General features: G+C 46.0%; 1 protein-coding gene across 1 annotated transcript in view; it reads right to left on the minus strand.

Annotated features, from left to right (window-relative positions):
• Window positions 1–20,381, minus strand: part of LOC552142 (latrophilin Cirl) — a 362,490-nt gene that overhangs the window by 292,855 nt on the left and 49,254 nt on the right. Inside the window, exon 2 of the mRNA XM_006571348.3 lies at window positions 2,704–2,768. The gene's annotated coding sequence lies outside the window, so the exon portion shown is untranslated. The remainder of the gene's footprint in view (window positions 1–2,703; window positions 2,769–20,381) is intronic.

Genomic DNA, 20,381 nt, shown 5'->3' on the forward strand with positions numbered 1-20,381 from the left:
TTTCACTTCGCGATTCGCGTCTCGTCGACTTTTCCACGAGAAAATACAACGCGCTAAACAATAACGTCCCACGATTACCACAAATCCTCCCCCAGGCTCTTTTTCGTCACTTATCAAAGCCCGGTGATCCCGGTTAAGTCTCCCAAAGCGTCCGAGGGAAGAGCAACGCTTGTAAAGTGTTTCGCAAAACTTCGCCGGTAACCTCAGCGTGTGTACAACACGCCCGGCCCCGTGAAATACGCCGCGTCCCCGAAATTTATTCATTCCCGTATTTCTTGGCAACGGTTGAAAACCGCCCTTGGACAAAAGAGCAACCCTATCTCGAGGGTATCGCATAAACAACCGAGATCGCGATCTCGCTTCGAGATCTATGACCCCCTCCCCCATTTTCTTCTCGCGTATATCGTAGAGAGCCGTGGAGAGAAGTGGGTATTCCACGAAAGAGAGAGAGAGAGAGAGAGAGACGCCTCCCTCTTCACCTTTGCCCCCCGTTAATCCCGAAAGTCTATAAATATCGAAAGGGAATGTATTCTCCGAAGGGTCGTTTACGGGATCACAGTTGCAACCGAGTGTGACACGGGCCAATGATGACGCTTTAATCCAGAGACGAGAAGAATGACGCAGAAATTTGCGACCACCATATTTTCGGGGTGAATCGTGACGTTTGATTTCCTCGATGATTTAATTTCGAATCTACGAACAAGAAGATTATGATTCGATCGTATGAAAATAGGTTATTGAAGATGAGGTTATAGAGATATCGTGTGAATAATCGAAGATAATGAGTAGACGAGAGAAAATAATGGAAAATAATAATGCTCGTAGTATCGTAATCGTCCAACGCGTTCAATAGACAACGATCTATTAACGTATCTTAGAAGCTTGTCATTAGATATTAAAACATCGATACGTTGAGTTGAGTACATGGGCGTTAGAAAGCCAATTCTTTGCAGAATATCTTGCGGACAATTGTGCAATGCGAATGCCGTCATGTTCGGTGCGTTGCGTAAATGATCCACGCGAACGATTACCAATCTTGCTCGCCCAGGAATACCAATAGTAACTCGTTGCCACGTTTCACGGTTGATCTAAGAACAAATCTAAGGTTACCGTAAAGTCTCACCGTATTAGAAATTTTCCCGCTCCCTCCCTCTTTTCGTTTGCGCAATCGAACTTTAGTTGCTCAAGATAGATAGCTATCTATTCCCTGGAAACGCTGATCAACGCTGATCAGTAGCCAGCCGGCCGCCAACTTTCCACCCCACAAGCGAAAACTTGAACCGTGTCCGTATGTGAATTCGCTTGGCCGAATTCGAATACCGTTGCTTACCCTTACGGACCATCAATGTGTCCCACGCAAACTCCCTCGTTCGTTTGGTCCGCGAGCAAAGTTTCCAGGCGACGTTTCACACTTCACAAACCTACGACAATCGTCACCTCGTGTCCTTCCACGGCGTTAGAGCAGCTGGGCGGAACGAGATTTCGGGCATGTTGGAGAGGGAGGGGAAAGGCGAGTAGGCGGTGGTTGGGACGGGACGGGAGTTCGTATTCTTCGTTAACCCCCGTGGACCACCATCAGGTATCGACTATTTCACGCTTCGTTCGGGGGTTTAAGAAGCGAGAAACTCGAACAACGATCCCTCCAACAAAACCGATCCATTCGCGGCAAAACTTCTTCTCGCCCGTTTCCATGCGATTAGCTCGTGTTTCGTGCGCGATGCGAAAACAGGGAAAAAATAGGAAAAGTATCGTTTCGAATTTCGTTCCGCGCGTGCCATTCCCGTTTTACAAAATGGTCGATCTTGCGGAAAACTCGGGATATATACGCGAATCATGCGAGTTTCAATCAAGTTTCACGATTGTTTAAACGAGCGAGGAAGAAACGAACACGTAAGGGTGGAAAGTTTGCAAGTATACGGAACGCGTGTATAGATGACACGTGGAACAGGAAGCCAAGGGTCGTCTTTAACGATTTTTCCGTGTATTTCACGCGTGTTGCGTCACCTTTGTTGGAACCGAACATCTGCCCGGGGAATTAAACCTCACGCACGAACTCATTCCACCTATGTATTTATATATATATATACCTCGCTGCTTATAGTTACTATTTCGATAAACACCGAATAAGCATCATGGCTATTTCGTTAAGCATTCGTTTCCTTTTTATTTCGCCACTTACTAAACGATTTGCTCGCTCCACCGATGAAAACATAAACTTGGGAAAATCGAGATATACATATATATATATCTTTTTCCTTGGAAAATATTCAACTTTAACAATCAAGACTATTCCTTCCATTGGCTAAACCGACTGTACAAGCAAATCTATAATCGCCTTAATTCCACATACACACACACGTGGATACGCGCTCCGAGGCGTTCCAACAAGTATTACCAACTCGTGGACGCGTAATAACTTCATTTACGTCGTGTTTCCGCAACAACCTCGGGCAATCGTAGCACCAGCTGCTCGTGGGAAAGAATTCTCTTTGTCCGATTACGATCGAATCGGCGAGGTGGTCCTGCGTTTCAACCACGCTGCCAGCTCTCTCCCAACAGTCTTTAACAGGGGCCACACGATGCGGTGACACGGCGAAAAACGGGATGGAAGAATCCCCGAAGCCGATACGATCTAACGATAGCGGAGATATCGATTAAATATCGAACCGGTAGCGAGGCCTGGTTCGTGCGTACTGTACTCACGCAATTTTTCCACGCCGTGTCCGTGCACGTTGCAAACTCCTAAGAGCAGAGTCGTTGACGGGTGTCTGGAACAGAAAACGAACCGGTCATTAACGCCGTATCGGCCCTCACCGGCAGGCTATTTATACGAGTACGCGTCCCACGTATCCGCGCGTGTACACACGGCCGCGCAGATCGAATCTCCAAGCTCGTTCGCTTACGCGAGCAATGGCTACGGCTCATTTAAACGCGCCTCCTCCCCCCATCCCGCTGTTTCTTTCATTATAATCCACGGATGCTCTGCCATCGCCATTCGCGTTAAACCTTCGTATTACGTACTTGTTCCTACACCTGTGCATCCTTGTTTTTCGCGCGGAAGGCGTACACGATTTCCGACGCGGATCGTGCAACCACCGACGGTACAACAGGTGGAGGCGTGTTGAGAAAAGTGTTGCCAGTCCGGTCGCTAAGTTCATTTCGTTGGAACGTACGATTTTGTCCGCTTGGGATCGAGTGGAAAGAAAACGAGCGAGAAACATCCTTCCATCACTCGACTGTGCTGCATCGGCGTGTCCAAGATACGGGAACGTTGCGCTAGATCATCGTAAGGTTTTGCATTCGAGGGATTTCAGTAATCCGTTCTCTTTGCCTCTAATCCAATTATCGGACGTTTTCCTTACGGCGTATATACTATATATATCTACGTTCCACGAGGGATGATCTTTCAACGGAATCGAAACGATTCAACGGGCACGGATCCCTTCCACGGAGCCTTCTGCCTCTCCTTCCGTTTACCCCTCCCCCGATAACAAGAGAATCGCGAATAGCGATCGCTAGTCCAGTTTCCACGATGCGTTCCATTGTTGAATGAATTTGTATTGGCGTACGATCGAGTGTATAATAAATCGATATATATATATATATATATATATATATATATATATATATATATATATACGTCGCCTATTTACGAGTTTCGAGAACGGTAGTTTATTTATCCGTCTCGTCCAGCGGAATAACATTTTACATAAATCAGTGATTAATTCCGTGGAATCGGTGCCGCGAGCCGCTCCATTGACCGTGCAAACACACGCACCGAGGGTCACGTACACACGCCACCAACGACACGTGCGTACGAGACTAGTGCGTCCACGTGGCAATAACACCGATATCTCTCTCTCTCTTTGTCCGATTAACAAGCGTTCCCCAGGCATAGTAATTGTGACATGCATCGAATGCATTCACTTTGCGTAGGTAACGTCTCACTCGGCAGGGGCGCGCGCGACATCGCGAGGGAAAGACACACCGACACTCGCATTTACACGCGCGGACGTACGTGTGCACGATATCGGAGGGACCGAGCGAGGCCCTTTCGGAGATCCTCCCCACTGGGGCGACCCGAAGATCGTCTCGAATCGAAAGGGAACCAGCCGAGAGCGGCCCACGGAGTGGTGCCAACTTAATGAGGGACCACCTAGCTCCAACTGTTTGTTTTTCGACCGGATCGGGCCCCAGAAGAATATACGCTGCCGCGATCCGAACGCTGCGCGACCCGTTTATGGCCTTGTATCGCGACTCCTATATTCCCATAACTTCCGCCATTTGCCCGTGAAATTACACGCGGTGGAAACGCCGGATAAGTTCGATAAAGATTCGCTCCTTTTATTCCTCTTTCTTTTTTTCTTTTTCTTCTTCTTAACATTCTCAGCTCTTTCTCCGAAGAGAGAGAGAGAGAGAGAGAATTTTCGATCGAATTTACGTTTCGCTTTTTATTTTGCAGCAAGTATATCCCGGTTATTTGCTCGGGTTAATGCTTTCGGACGAAATTCGAACAGGAAGAGCAAGATTTCTTTTTTTCTTTTTTCTTTTTTTTTCTCGTGACGAATCGACCACTCGCGAATGAATAAACGGCCGCACATAATTTGGAACGCGAGAGAGTTCCGTGGCATCGATTCGACGATACTCTCCGTTTTTCCGTAATTCACGGCTATAAATTAATCCCGGCCGCGTATTAACGATGCACAAATTACACGCGCGGCCGAGATATTTAATCTCCAAGACACGCTGTAATTTCGCTGGGTCGCGCGACGCCTAACTTTTTTTCCTTTTTTTTTCTTTTTTTCTTTTTTTTTTTTTGTATAAATGGATCCTCGGCTAACGCGATGTAGCGCATTTATAACGGGGGTTCGATGATAGCCCGGGCGACACGAGCACCCGTGGAATTACCGGCTCTCCTAATGTCGTGTTTTTTTTCCACCCGACACTCCTCGAGCAACCGGGCATCCCCGAATCCCATTGCGCCCCACTTTCACCGTCCTGGCCATTCCGGAGAGGAAATTAGGCAGGAATCTCTTGCGCTTCGTCAAATTTACCACGCGTTTTTACAACATCCTTTCTTCCCGTCTCTCTCTTTCTCTGTCCCCCAACACGTTCTGTTCATTAATCGATATCTCTGTGCTTCCTTTACACCGCCACTCTTTCAAATATTGTTCTTAATTACGTATATAATCGATCACAAAAGTCTCCTTGTATTTTACGCAAACTCTACTCTAATGAATCGTGTTATAATCGGAATCGAAAGAGATTTGATATTAACGAAGTTAATGCGAGAATGTAGAGAAGGATATAATGGATATTGTGTATAAAACGATTTTCTTTTTTTTTTTAGTATCATTTTGAGAGATGGGAAACGGACTCTCTCAAAGAGTTCCAGCGTTCTTATATATAATATAACTTTGTAATAGCGCGAGATATGGGGAAAAATTTCGGTGTATAAATTATTTAAGTTTCAATGCTCTGTGTATCACTGTATTATAAAAAAAAATATATATATATATCCCCGGCTAAAAAGTGTAGAGTGCGTTAAATTTTGAATAATTTTGCCCATCCTCAAAGAGAGGATGCTCTATATCACGTATAAACTTCCATTCCAATTTGAAATTTTCACGTTATGCGAAAGATAATGCACGGAGGCTTTTTCGGCCGATTGTATATAACGGTTCGGGGTTATAGTTTATATTTGTGCTCGGATAGTGGGTTAAAATTGCGAGCGCGCATTTTATATTTATACTTTAATGATATATTAAGAGAAGAAAAATCCTTGTGCACTTTAACGCGCGATCTCTTATTATTATCTTTTTTTTCTTTTTCTATTTTTATCGCGATATTCATATAATACCTATACCTATAATACCTTACATATATTCTCCATTATCCTACGTTTTAATTACAGAATCCGCGTGGATAAAATGATGGCGTAATCATCGAAATAACGAGATAACGAATTCTACTGAAAACTATCCGCTTAGATTCCGATATAATGTGCCATTACGAGCAATTATTACGCGGGAACATCTTACGAACAGGGTATTTATTAGCATAAACGGTTATCGTCCTTCCTCCAACAGTGCATCCATTCGAACCACGCCGCGATGCATTCCACCGTACGATGCATATATCGATTATGCCGTCACGTTTCACGCTAAAAACGACGAAGCGCAACTTGAACACAAGTACGTTCCACCATGTGTTGTTTGTACTTCTCCACCGACAATGTACGACGTCGGGCAATTTACGCGTGATTGCATTAAAATTGATTGATTTAAGATTCCAAAATGGAGATACAAGAACGTTCGACGAAATTTGTAAATTACGATTTTCGAATAAAATAATCCGTTTCGTGTAATGTTATAATTATAGAATATATAGAAACAAGTATATCTCGATAAATATGAAGATTAATTTCGTGGAAAAGTGGCGCGTAAATTTTTATTTTGATTATTCAACAGCTGTAAAAATAACCCCGTCGTTTCAACAGGTTCGATAATTCCAGCGTTAATTGTCGGTGACAGATTTCGCGAGAAATCTCGCTGTTATCGCTGTATCTGTGGGCTATTCGATCACCACCAGTATCATTCTAGATTTTTTCGCGTGACGCAAGCAAGCAAGCAAACGCGCGCGCGTGTGTGAAAAATATTTTCACACGCGAGATCTGTTAACGCTTCCGACGCCTCGATGTAATTGATCGATCGAAGGGGGAGATTCTCCGTTCGTGTTTTTCGTGATTTTCTACGTTTCGCGTCGAGAATGTCTTCGCGGAACGACGCGAAGTCGATGGAAGGGGATAAACACGAGCCGGTGGAGAGAGACGTTGAGCCGGTCGTGGCACTTCAATGGATCCAAGGACGATTTGTTCCTATTAGCGAGGCCGTGTTAATCGCCACGGCCGTATAAACCCGCTAATGAGTCGACATATCATCTTCTCCGCGCAAACAAATTTCCCCGGGACGGACGGAAATACGCGCGAATAATTCAGATTAATTCCAGGATCTTAGAGACACAATATTATTGTCCAAGGGCCTGATAACGCTTTTAAGCGACAAATTACCGCCGCTACCGTCGTAAAGCTACCGTTCTCTAGCAAACAACTCGAACGGCGAAGATGACAAACCGTTTTATTGCCGTGATTACGGGCGATCTTTCCCCTCTTCCCTCGATCCCCTAGCTACTAGCTTTCAAGGTAACGACATTCTTGAATTTGCAATTTCGTCGATGGCCACGATCCTTGTTCGCTCTTCGTTTATGCAAGATAACCGACTCGTACGTTACTTTTAACGATCGAATCGATCGATCGATAAATTATTTCTCCGTAAAAAAGGTGGCAATTGCGTCTACTAACACCGATACTCGAGAACAAGCTCTCGATTACACCTCGGTGCGTCGTCGTATCGCTTCGTCGATTCGTCGATCCTCCGCTCGAGTCTCGATCAATACGTATCGAAGAGAGGAGGAGGTAGAGAAAAGACACGGGTCTCGTCGCTCGTTTCGCTTCTCGAAACTTACCGAGCTCGTTCCTTCAAACGAACATATTTTTATTTATCGTGTCCCATGCATCGGTGAAATCTTCCGCGAGACGGAACACGAAATGTCACTTACTTGGAAACATCATGCCTCCTCTCCCGGTTTCATCTCTCTCCTCCCCCTTCACCTCCGCTCCCCGCTCACTGATCATTGCCCGCAGCAGCGTTCCAGCGTAGGAAACGCGCGAGGCCACATCCTCGCCAGTTTGTTATTAGAACGGTATTTCGAACATCCGCGCTATGCCGATTCATTCAACAACACCGACAATGTACACCGATACATCCCCGTGGGACGTGGACGCGGTTGAAAAGTCAAGCTTTCGAAGAGACGAGTCGAATGAATGGCGCACGCAACTGGCCGCACGTAGGCCGTTGATCATCGAGGGAAGAGGAAAGGGGTGACGGTGACAAAAGGGGCGGCTCGAGGAAAGGAAACGTTAACGAGGGCTGCCACTGTTTCCTAGGATGTCAGAATCCGCGTGCACGCGGTCGATCTATCCCGCGGCCAGTTACCCGAATCAGCCCTCTTTGTGCGCCGTGCGCATCGTGCATTTTTATTAAGCCCCGACACGGGGAATAATCGACGGGAAATTGGAGATCGCCAAAGGCATTTCGTCGGTGCACGCGCCGCCGTCCGTACACACTCTCTCTCTTTCTCTCTCTCTCGGCGTGCCTTTGACATCCGGTGACCTGTTCCAGGCCATATGCCGAGTTTCAATAATTTTCAATTAGTCTAAAAAGAATCGGCGCGGCACAGGCCGAGAACGCTCGACCGAATTTTAATTCATGCCTCCGCCCGAATTTTTTGCCCTCGATACCGGTCTTTGTCGGCCGCTCGGGGTCGGGCGCACGCGTTCGAAAAACGAACATCCGATGCCGGATGAACCCCGGCTTTGTGTCGCGTTACGACCGTCCGCGATGAATAGTTTCCACCGATAGTTTTCATTTTCATCATCGAACGGGGAACCGTTGATAATTGTATTGTTCAATAAGAACAAATACCGTTCATTCCAAGTGTTTGCCCGCTAATTAATTTCGCTCGACAATGTTGACCGATATTATTATTATGAGTAAGCAATATTCGGAACGGTCGGACGGGATATATTGACAATGAACAGCCGGCGTGCGACAATATTTGCCATAGTTGAAGGCAAATTGTCTTCGACTATAACCATCACGATTCAACGGTAACGTCCTATTAATATTAACTCGAGGTATCGCCGTTCTCCAACTATCGGCATCATTCATCCGTTCCACTTGAATATCGCCCTCCCCCCCTCATCAACAACACGGCAATACGAGTCGAGATATCCGAAGAGTCGATCGTCCACGATCGATCCCCGTTGCGCGCTACCAATTAAATATACGCAATCGCTCGTGTCGAAAACATCTTTCTTTTCCTCCTCCTTCGTTTCACTTGGCGCGATAATAATAATCGGCGGTTCCGAATCGTCGATTTTCATTTGGTGCGGAGCGGATACGTACGATCGCGGGGACGAGCGCGCAGACACGCTTCGAGGTGATGCGCGCATCGAAACAAGGGGATGCTTTAATAGAGCGAACGTGGAGGCGGCTACAGGATGCATCGGCGCAGCGCACAATAAACCGATGTGTATTCGAAAGGGCTTAACTAGACGAACTATTCCGCGCAGTTTCTATTAGTAAATCACCCGCGTACTGTGTGGCATAGATAACGACCCCCGTAGCCGAGTTACAATGCCGCCGACGCGGAAACTTAATTAAGTATATATTAATTAAAATTCAACCGCCCCTCCTACCGTACCAGCCAGTGTCATCCTTGTTCCGTCGACGCGACGGAAGCGTCCTCCACCATCCTGTGTCAACGTTCCGCGCCGGAGTTACCACCACTCGTCATTTTCGCACCTCGATCACGTTGTTGTTCTTGCCTCGCGATCGATCCAATTTCGTTATTACGCGTCCTAATTAATCCTTGATTAAGCGTCCTCGAGAAGCGTCCTTGTCGGGGAATTCATTTTCGATTCGATTCGATTCGTATTCGGATCGAACTCGATCCCCGTCCAATTTATACCCTCGAAACAAAGAAAGAATGGATGGGAGGGAGGGGGATCCCGTTTAAAAGCCCGACAACCGCGCGTTTCGCTCCTTATCGCATTATACGCATTGTAAGTGCGCGCAGCTGATTCTCGTTTTGCATAAAATCGAGGCGACATCGCGGCCCCCGGCCCCGGCTGCACGCGCGCCTGCGTGCACGTACGCGCGCACACACGCGCGCGCGTTCAACACGAATTTCTTTTACGGCCAGTTACTGAAGACATTAAAGTCGACGGAGAGGAAGGGAGAGAAAGGAGATTTGGACGGGCGGATGGCGTGGGGTCCTGCGGTCCTGCGCTAACAAGACGATCTTTAAAGGAGGAAAGCGTTTCCCCAATCACCAGTTAACATCTTTGTCTCGTACTCGCGCGGTCGGCCGCCGCCGCCGCTTGTGAATATATTCATGAGAAACCGACGCCGCTATCGACCGCGAGCCGTCCAAACTACTTTCTCGGCCCGCGACGCGGAAATCCTTCGCGAGATTTTCGACCATGCCGAGAATACGCGCAACACCCTTCGTATCTTTGATCGAGCGATTTCATCGATCGAAAGTAAGGACGAATGATAGATAACGAAGATCCGAAAAGGTATTATCGCCAATTCTCACCAGTGTCTTTGATCTTTATTCGTTTCTGTACATTCGAATCGATTCCTCGAATGGATTCCGGAGAATTCGACGGACTTGGTTCTAAGAGTCAAACGATCATTACATCATTAATAATATATTTTTTTACCGCTTGATTGAAAATGCGATCGATCTTGCATACGATCACAATTGATATACAATCTCTATCGAGATTGAATAATCTCCGCTACAGAATCATACTGTTTATATTGCACGATGAACGAATACGAAATGGTTAAGCACGATTCGCAATTTCATCGGTTGAGAAAATAATTTTTTCTTTGCGTTCGAAACCCGCTTCATCAGGATTACAACCGTACGTACTTACGAGCCACGATCTCCACAAAGAGGGAGGGGGAATGCCGACACTTTTATAGGAGATCGCGAAGCCGATGTATCGGGAGGAAAGTAGGAAGAAGAAATTGTTCGATTAATTAACGGTTTTTTAATTAACGGTCGAGCCGATCCTTAACGATGGACGGTTGTCAAGGGTCGAGGGATCGAGTTTTATTAACGCGGCTGGCCTCCTCCTCCCCCATCCTTCTCCCGGAAACACCAGCGGCGGACAAACCCAGCCTGATTTATTTTCATCGCGAAACACCCGCCTGCATCGCTCGCTTCCGGCGCTATCTTGATTTCGAATCGGCCCATCCCCCGTCGGCGGCTGGAAAATTTTTTCCATACCGAAACGCGCCGCCACCCCTCGCGCGTTTCCACCGATAATCGAGATCGTTTCGCTCTATCGAAAACGCCCATTTGCCGGGAATAATAAGGTTGGCACGGGGCGAGAGCCCTTCATGCTCGATTATAATTCGATCGTTGTTCCGACGATTTCCATCGGTCTCCCAGGAATAATTTTTAACCCAGGTTAAAAAACACTTCTCGATATCGGGAGAAGAAATTTTTCCCTGAAAGAATAATCGGAGGAAAGAAGGAGATGCGTTAACGAATTCGTCAATTGGGACGAAGAAAAAGGAAGAAGGATGGATTCTCGAAGTTTAGCAGCGAGAAGATAATTTCGAGCAAGTTCCAAGTCAAACGTTTCACCGTTTGGATTATTACATCGAGTTCGATTACGTACGCTCTAAACTTATCGCTTATCTCTTCACCGGTAATATTTGTTCAGATAGGAGGATCGGGAGGGTACGCGACGACAGCTGTCGATAGAGACGGCATACTTGGGAAAATAGCGATACGCCACGGCCACGGAGTACCGTCCCCTTTTTCCCCTCGGCTGTAATCGGCCGACATCTATGTCTCCGTAACCGAGGGATTTTTCCAACATTCGGAAACAACAAGGGTATTATTTGATCCACGTCCGTTACGACGCGACGGATAATCTCTCACTGCTATAAAACGATCGATATTATCGGTATCGCATCGAGTATCATCCCGTTCTTCCGTCTGTCCAAACTTATTGCGTTCTGTTATGAAAAGAAAAAAGGAGACGTTTACGATTATTGAGTGAAAATTCGAGGTTAAACGAAAGGGGAGAACGGATGATGTGCGTGTATAGCATGGAATTTATGAAAGTATCCGAACTCGAAGAACCGAGCGCAAAGGACCGAGTAAATGAAGTTTGGCGGGGGAAGTTTGGTGGAAAGCTAAGTGACGGTCGTTTTCGATATCTCTTAGGAGTACAAAGATATTTTCCTATCTCTCCGAGGTATTCTTATCCGTTCCTTCGACCGACATTTCCACTGCCTCGTGATCGGTTCATACTCGTGCCACCGCTGTCCCTCACAAATGGACGATAAAGTTTTATCAGTCTTGTTGTCAGTTTCAAAACGTAGACTGCTATTCTCCCGCGCGCACGTGTATACAGTTGCAAGTCCGCCGCACACTAACGCGCCCTCGGCTCGCTGCATTATCTGTCTAGACGTTTCTTCTCACACTCTCCCCGACCATACATTCACCCAGCGTATATACAAATGGGGCTCGTTTACCTCTTTCCCCCATTCTTTTTCCCGTTTACGTTCATTGAAAAAGAAAAAAAAGAAAGAAAAAAACGCACGACCGTGATTCCACAAACCGAAAGTATCGAAAATAGATTTATCCGTTTTAAATTATTCACCGCGATTATATTGGCCGCTACGTTTTTCGAAAGGTGGACGCGTTTGCTTGGCCCTCCGCGCTTTCACAGAATCATTAATTCTAGTCGAGAATCTCACAGATTCGAGAATTCGGAGCTATAGTATATATAAGCGTTGTATTAAGTTCAGAAACGTAAAAAAAAAAAATTGAATTGCTAATGTCGTCGACGGGCATACGATATACGAGAGAGGTCTAATTTGATTCAACCCGGCCGTTGAACGTATAGGTACACGCGGCTCCTCCCTTCCGCGATGCAACGTTCCACGATTAACAATGCGCGCGTGGTAAATGAAGGCGCGCCCGTAATAAAATATCGCAGGAATTATTAAACGTGGAATACACGCGGCCCCGTCTTGGAAACGTAACCTCCCTGCTCTCCTCCCACTCGCTCGGTCAGCTTTAAATTCGTCGCGTAATCCGTGTCTTGGCATTGTTCTAAAAATGCACTGGCCGGCAAACGTACAGTTCGTTGAAAAACGACAAAGTTCGAGGAATATATCCACGTTCTCTCGCGACGAAACAAAAATATTCATCAAATTTCCATAATTTTCGTATCGAGGGAACAATATATATATACATATATCGTAACATCGTGTAATCCCGTGTTCGCCTACTTTTTTACAACCTTGCGGCACAACCTTGGCTTCCAAGAAACCAATTACGTGTTATTCCAATGTTATTGTTTGGAAACGAGGGGCTCGGATTACCCGTGGAAGAAGGAAGGATCTCTTTGTCGCGAGCGAAACGTCGCCGAAACGGTGGTTGCACGAGGATTGCGCACATCGCTGTGTCCGGTTTTATGGGATCGGTGCGTTCAATGCAAGGATGACGGACGCGTAAATGACGGGCTTCCGGTCACAACGACGCGACACACTGGACACACGCGACGAAACGGGTTGGAACAGCGGTAATAGAGAGAGAGACGAGAGAGAGAGAGTGGCGTATCGAAACGAGCGTATATAACGCATATATCTCCGCGCAATAAAACCGTCCCGTACATCGAATTTAACTCGGATCAAAATTAAAAATCACCCGCGTGTTCGATGGTAATTCCTCGCGAATTTTTCCAATCACTCCTCTAATTTGCCGCTCTCCCGTTACGTTCCATTCTCGTTCCACTCCGTGGAAATTTTTTTCCTCCCGGAAGGAAAATCTAATCTGGATGATCCGGTTGCGGGCAAAGACAAGTTTCGCGTGGCGCTGCATCGGCAGATGCAGATACCGGCCGGCTGGCCCGGCCGGCGCACCGCTGGGCGAGGGAAGAATAAGGTAGGCGTGTCGTAGCAACGTTATAGAGGTGCGTTACACTGTGCGTGACAAAGAGAAGGATACGCGGCTACGTATATATATATATATATAAGCCGGCTTATTACGCGACGCCGGAGGCTACAAACACGCCGAATAATGGCCGTGGGTTTGCAATAGGGCGCGAGAGACGGGCGAGGGGAGGGGTGGTATCGTATTAAATTATAATAATTCCAGTGTGAAATTATTAGAACGGGCGGCGAAGGGAGGAACGAGAGAGGAGGGAGGAAAGGAATCGAGGTGTATTCGCGCCGCATACACGAGTACAAAGGGCTGCGCGAGACGCGCGCGGCGATGGTTACGCATTTTCTACGCGTAACCATCCATACAATCCGCGCTACCTTATCCGGCTATCCGACACGCCGGTTCTTTCGCTCGATGTGTCCCAGCATGGGGTACATCCGCGACATTTGTTAACAAATATTTTACCCCGTAACACGATACACAATCTGGCCCCCGTAATTACCGTTCGTTCGATGCTCGAATAATAGGGAGGAATGCGGGGACATTGCGCGGCCACTGAGAGGCGGGAGCCAGCCACTGGATTTGAGAAGGAGGATAATTTTATCGAGGATCTGGCGTGACCATCTGGATGAAAAGCAAGCGTGCTGCGCGACAATTTCTCGCGGAACGAGTTCAACTCGGTTGTTTCGAGATGAATGGGATAATAATCGTAAAAATTATTTTTGGAGAAAGCTTCATTCTCATATACTTGTTCCGTTTCACGAAACTTTTGTCGCGAAGAAACGCAACGTTTCTTTTGGTTAGTCAATCGTAATTCATCTTTCGATGATTGTCGGTCCTTTTCCGTACACGTTTCTCGATCCGTCGCTAAACGGACAAATCGACGCGAGCATCCCATCCCCTTTCTCATCCCCTTTCCTTTCATCAGAGTTTACCCTGAGAAAGCTCTGTCGCGAAAGTATTACTCGGGCGAGGGAAAAGACTCGCAAGTTCATCGGAACGAGGTCGGCGCTCACTCGCGGAAAACGGAACAGGTATCGAGATAAAATGGTAGGAAATTCTCAAAGCGCTCGATTTGGATGCCCTTCCCTTTCTTCGTTCCGCTCGGGTTCACCGGGCGAAACGGGGCTAACGGAGGGAACAAAGAATTTCCCTGGTAAAAAGGAAGCGGAGGAAGTTATCGAACGGCCATAAACGCGTCGTGCCGTTGGATTTATTATCGATCCCCTCCAACCTTATCCCCTTACAACATACTTTCGTTATCGTATCTCTCGAGAGGAGGAAGAGTGTTTCGCGTGCCTCATCTCTCGAACCGACCGCCAACACCCTCCCTTCCTTACGAAACGCATAATTATTACAATGTGTCCGCGTGCAATGTGCCGTCGCTATTAATATTCATAAAGTCGATCCGTTAAAACGATCTTCTCTCCGTTTACGTTCGTGTTCCTCTATTTTCCACGTCACCCCTTGTTCTCGTACGATCTCGTACGTTCCGCTCGACGGACGGAGGAAGGAAGATGCAAAGAAGAGAAAGGTGGACGAGATGTACGAAATTAGATGGATTCGTTAACGAAGAGGATGCACAGAAAATCGGATACTACATGGAATGTGACAGTTTATGCGAGGATTACGCGAAGATTGGGATATTAACCGCGAGTTGTTATTTTAAAAATTTTGCGGTTTAATAAAGAACGATCTTAGATGTGGAAATTTTTTTAATTAAAAACGTTATTAAAAAGAGGGGAGAAAGTTATAAGATAAGATAAATACGAGCTGGCTAGAGTTGCAATTTGCTCCGCAACGATAAGATTACGGATTACAGATTCTCTTCTCTTTACAAAAGAGCACGAGCTAATATATATATATATACACTGTCTGCCGTCATCGTATCATCGAAGAGAGAGGTTCGCGAGGCGTGGATATTAGCCGAATTATCTCTAACGTAATTATTCCGTAATCCAATTTACAAACTTACAACGCAAATTACCCTCAATCAGCGTTCATACCATTCTCTTCGGGAACGTTTCGAAATTAATAAGCGGCAGCCCGTGCGTAGACGCGAGGCTGTAATCGTGAGAAGTGTCTGAATTGCAATCAAGAATCGAGAATATGTTTAAATCATACGGAACGTACGGGGCGTGTAATGAATAATAAGGGGCCATCGGTTCGCTTTAACTACCGATTCGTCCAGCTTTCGCGTGAATCACGGATCGATTCGTGCCGAGTACGCATTTTTTCCAGCAATCGCGCGCTCATGCATCGCCTCGGTTAACGTCATCGATAATCGAGACACCGTTTAAAATCGAAATGTACAAATTCCTTCTCTCTTATATATATAGATGTGATTTAATTAATTATTCACACGTCATTTTTCCGCGAATTATTAATCAATGCGTCACCTCTTCTTCGAACGTTGTCACGTTGCTTTTAATCAGAGGGAATTAAGATATTAAATCTTCTACCTCAAACCTTTATCTCTCTCGCTTTTGGATCGCGAAATAGGGACGAATGTACCGGTGGAAATTGTTAAAAACGAATTATACGGCATGGTTATTAGATTCCCTTCTATAAATATACCCCAAGCTTATTATCGAACGCCATCGTACGAAACGTAAATTATTAAGACGGTTGAGCGCATCGATGGAATTGATGGAATTCCACGCCAACGTTTCTCTGTTCATTTCGTGATTTCGACGGCTCCTCGCACACTCCTTAAAATTAATCGTTATCGACGAAATTTTTACTCAACGACGAGCGAAGTTAATCGAAAAATTTAAATCGGAAAAAGGGAGAATTTAATCGCGATGTCTCTTTGATATGAGAGAAAAAAAGAAAACTGCCGCTTTTAAGAACACGTTTCACTTCTCGTTCTTAGACGCAAAGTGCAGCTCGCGGTATTATCAGCAAATATTAAAATTTTAATTCTGAACGACGAGGTCGACGGCGTGTGTCGCGACTCTCTATTCGTTGATCGTCGCGACTCGAAATAAGAAACGAGGAGCCAGCGTTGTTTCCTAATAAACACATGTTCCGGAAATGTTTCAACAAACCGCGTTTTCCTTTAATCACGCGTCTCCCTCCGTCGACACAATAAATAAAACATTGTTTTAAATACCTTTAATTTGAAAAAATGGAAAAATTTGCTCGGCCGTTTACCGGAAAGCGGAATCTCTTCGAAAAAGAGGAGGAAAAAATTTCGCTCGACGTTTCGTTCTTTCGATGCAGCGGTCCTTTTATCCAAAGTTATCCTCCCCTCTGCTTTCGTGGCTGTAGTGTGGGAGCTTCCATTTACCAGGTGCCGAGCAAGAATTTTAATTCATCCCGAAAATTATAGCACGGTCATATGCGCCTAACCACCTTTGCTATTCTCCGTGCCGACCGCTCATTATCCTCGTACCTGATCATTTCTCTCTCCCTTTTCTTCTCTTCTCTTTCCTTTCCTTCTTTCTTTCGTTCTTTCTCCGCGGTCTAATCGCCCCTCACGAGCGAGTCACGAGCGAGTCGCGCGCTCGATCCCGCTCGTGGATAGCAGGGGATTCAGATGTCTGAAACGAGAGTTGATCTCCAAGGACGAATATTTTATCGTCCTTGTCCTCGTTATTTCCACGAACAAGAAAGTTATCTCTTACCGCCGTTAAGAGGAAGAAGGTCTCTCTGATTAGCGAGATTAGCCTGGAAAAGAGAATAATAGCGGGAGGTTCCTCGAAATCGTGGCAATTTTTAAATTTCCCCTCTCCCTTTTCTAATAATTGTGTCCAAAATTCATCACCGAAGAAATAACTCTTCTTTCATCGTATTCCCAAGCATTCGTTTCGACTAAATGTTAAACACTTGTTAAAATACGTAAAAAAATGTGGTCAAAGCACATCGGGCACGAAATCGGGCGATTATCAAGGGCGGTGATTGCGCGACGATCTTGGAAACTCGAAGCACGAGGCGGAGGGAGGAGGGAGACACGCGGATTTGAAAGAGATTTCCGGGCGTATCGTGCTTCCTAACGACTAGAAAATATCACGAAGGAGGAGGAGGAGGAGGACTGGCCCCCCCTCTTCCCTAGTAGCTCGATTCGCAACTTACAGATTGAAATCCACCCTTCGTTCTCTTTGTTCTCATTGTTATCGTCGCACGCCACGAAGCTGGCCGTCTCTCGGCCGCTGGTTATTAATGCAGCGCGCTAGGTCTGCTCGGCCAACTTTGAAAAATGGCCGGCCCGCGATGATTCAGAGTTTTGCGCGGGCTGGCCGATATCGTGTCGGCGGACGCACGCTTCGAAGGAAATATTCAGCGAAACAGGTGGCGGAGTTCACATCGAAGCCTCGGTCGGAACACCTCTCCATCGTGCCCGACCTTTCCATCGAGACCTTTCCATCTGTCTATTGCCAGAAGAATATGAATATGCTCGATTCTATGGACTATCTTCGAAGGAACGAGCCGATTTTATTTTAAAACGCGAGACTGTGTGTCGGATCTAGCATCGAATCAATCCGTTTAAATTTGTCAAGTGGATCTGTAGAGTGTTATAACATGAGATTTGGAAAAAAAGCTCGATTTTGGTTAATGGGAAAGATGAGGATGTGGATACGTAGAGGACAAAATTTGTTTAATTTTGAATCTTCGTTTCGGAGAAAATCGAGTTTGGAAAAAAATGTTGAGTGAAAAATTAGCCGAATATGCGCGCGCTTGATGAATATTCAAACTCGATTTTCTGAAAAACTACCTCTCAAAGGCACAAATTTTATTCTACTTTTATTTTCCGCCCACTCCCGAGCGGGACAACTCTCTTGCTCTACTTTCCGTCTTCTTCTGTTACCTTATCTCGTTTAACCCTATTCGACGAATTCTCATATATATTCTCGAAAAAGAGCAATATTCAAAGAATAATTCAAACATTGATCCAATTCGACATCGAGCCCCCCCCTCTCATTTTTCCAACGCACACAATACTCTCTTTCTCTCCTCTTTATGAAGAAAGAGAAAGAGAGAGAGAGAAGAGTTCTAATTCACGAAAGCTCGGTCGAAACGGTCCAGTGATTTCAATCACAATCCCGCGCGCACCCACGAAATTCTGTCGTCGATCATACCCCAATGCGCGCTACCGATCCGCGACACAAAAGAAGCTCTGCCTTTCCGTCGGTTTCTACAGTCGATGAGAAGATATATATATATATTTTTTTTTATCTCTCCGAGAAATACGATACACGCGCCGCTCTTCCGCTCTCCCGTCTTCCTCCAACGTCTTTCCAAAATCAATATAGCCCCACGGATTGTTATTTATACCGGCAAGAAGATACGGTATTCCGTTTGAAGTCCTCTCCCGGCATTATCCTGGAGGGGCGGTTAGCGAGGAGGGGAGGAGAGGGGAGGGTGTAGTAGCGCGGATAGATAAGAGGGGATGGAACTGGCATCGGGAGGTGGATAGGACGGATTACAAGAAGCGTCTCGGATGCCTCTAAGCACGGTAATGCGAGGCGGAGTGTGGGGGGAGAGGGGAACAAGGAGCTCTTTGATAAATGCGAAATGTACCATTCGAGTTTGTTATGGTCCCCGCAATCCACTATTTACGGGGGTTTTCTTTGAACTTGCGGGGCTAAAGGCGGCAACCGACGCCCCCGATGGCCCGGGTAAACGATGCGGTTACCACCACCACCACCACTACCCCTGTATTGCTGCACCGTCGCCGACTTAAGACAAAGGGAAAAAGTAAAAGGGAGAGAGGGTGATAATACGGCGAAACACTGTCTGTCTCGCGGATTTGCGCGCGGCCCGTTCGCACCGAGCCGCGACCCTTAATAAACTTTTCGCGCCGTTGATTCCTTACTCGGATAATTTTAACGCCGGATAGACCAGGATTCTAACCTCTCTCGTTTGTAACGAGATATGGATTTGTAATATTTAACGAGATTGGATGCAAGTGTGCGTGCGTGTTTTTTCTTTTTTGTCGAATTAAATTTAATGGTTTAAAAAGCCATTTTCTCATCGCGTGATAAAAAGCGATGTGGCGGTTAAAGTTAAGTGCGAAATCGTAAGAGGAAACGTGCGGACGCTAAATAGCGATGTTAAATCCCGAAGCTGGGAACAAGAAAAGGCACTTTTACGAATGATATGGGATAGCCGTGGATAAAGTCGCGCCAAAGCGAAAAAGCGGCGATATTTTGTTCCTTCTTTTTTTTCCTCTTTTTTTTCTCAAATGATCAAACAATCGGCGGATGGCGTATCTTTACAACGTTAGCTCACGCAACGATCTCGATTCAATTATATAAAAACGAACTATTCAAAGAATTCTTTCCCTTCGAGGTACAAACCGGGTACAACGATAAATTACACGTCATCCGCCTACACGTTATTTTTATCGTCATACCTTATTAATCATCTCTTACGTGTTCGCTCAAGACTTACGCGTGTAAACACGGGGAGTAAACTGATATCGAAGTTAAAAATTCGATTCGTGAGAAACAAATCGGTTAGAAAAATCGGCTCGCGATTGAACGAAATTTAAATTTAAACTCGATTAATTTTGATAAGATCCTAGACGAAAAACGGTCTCCCCTCGCTTCAACAGGAAATATCAATTGCCTGTTCAAGAAACGGCGCGTTGAAAAGAAAATTCTTGATTGAAAACGCGGCCGGACAATGTGGAACGTGCACGAAGACGCGTCGACGTGTTGGCGGGAAAATGAATTTCGAAAATACCGTCATCCTCCGTGGTTGAACGAGATTTAGAAAATCATCCGGGGAACGAAAACGAGGAAGAGGAAACCTGCCTTCAACGCGATTCGATT

Source organism: Apis mellifera, linkage group LG1, assembly GCF_003254395.2.
Source record: "Apis mellifera strain DH4 linkage group LG1, Amel_HAv3.1, whole genome shotgun sequence".
Taxonomy (NCBI): Eukaryota; Metazoa; Arthropoda; class Insecta; order Hymenoptera; family Apidae; genus Apis; species Apis mellifera.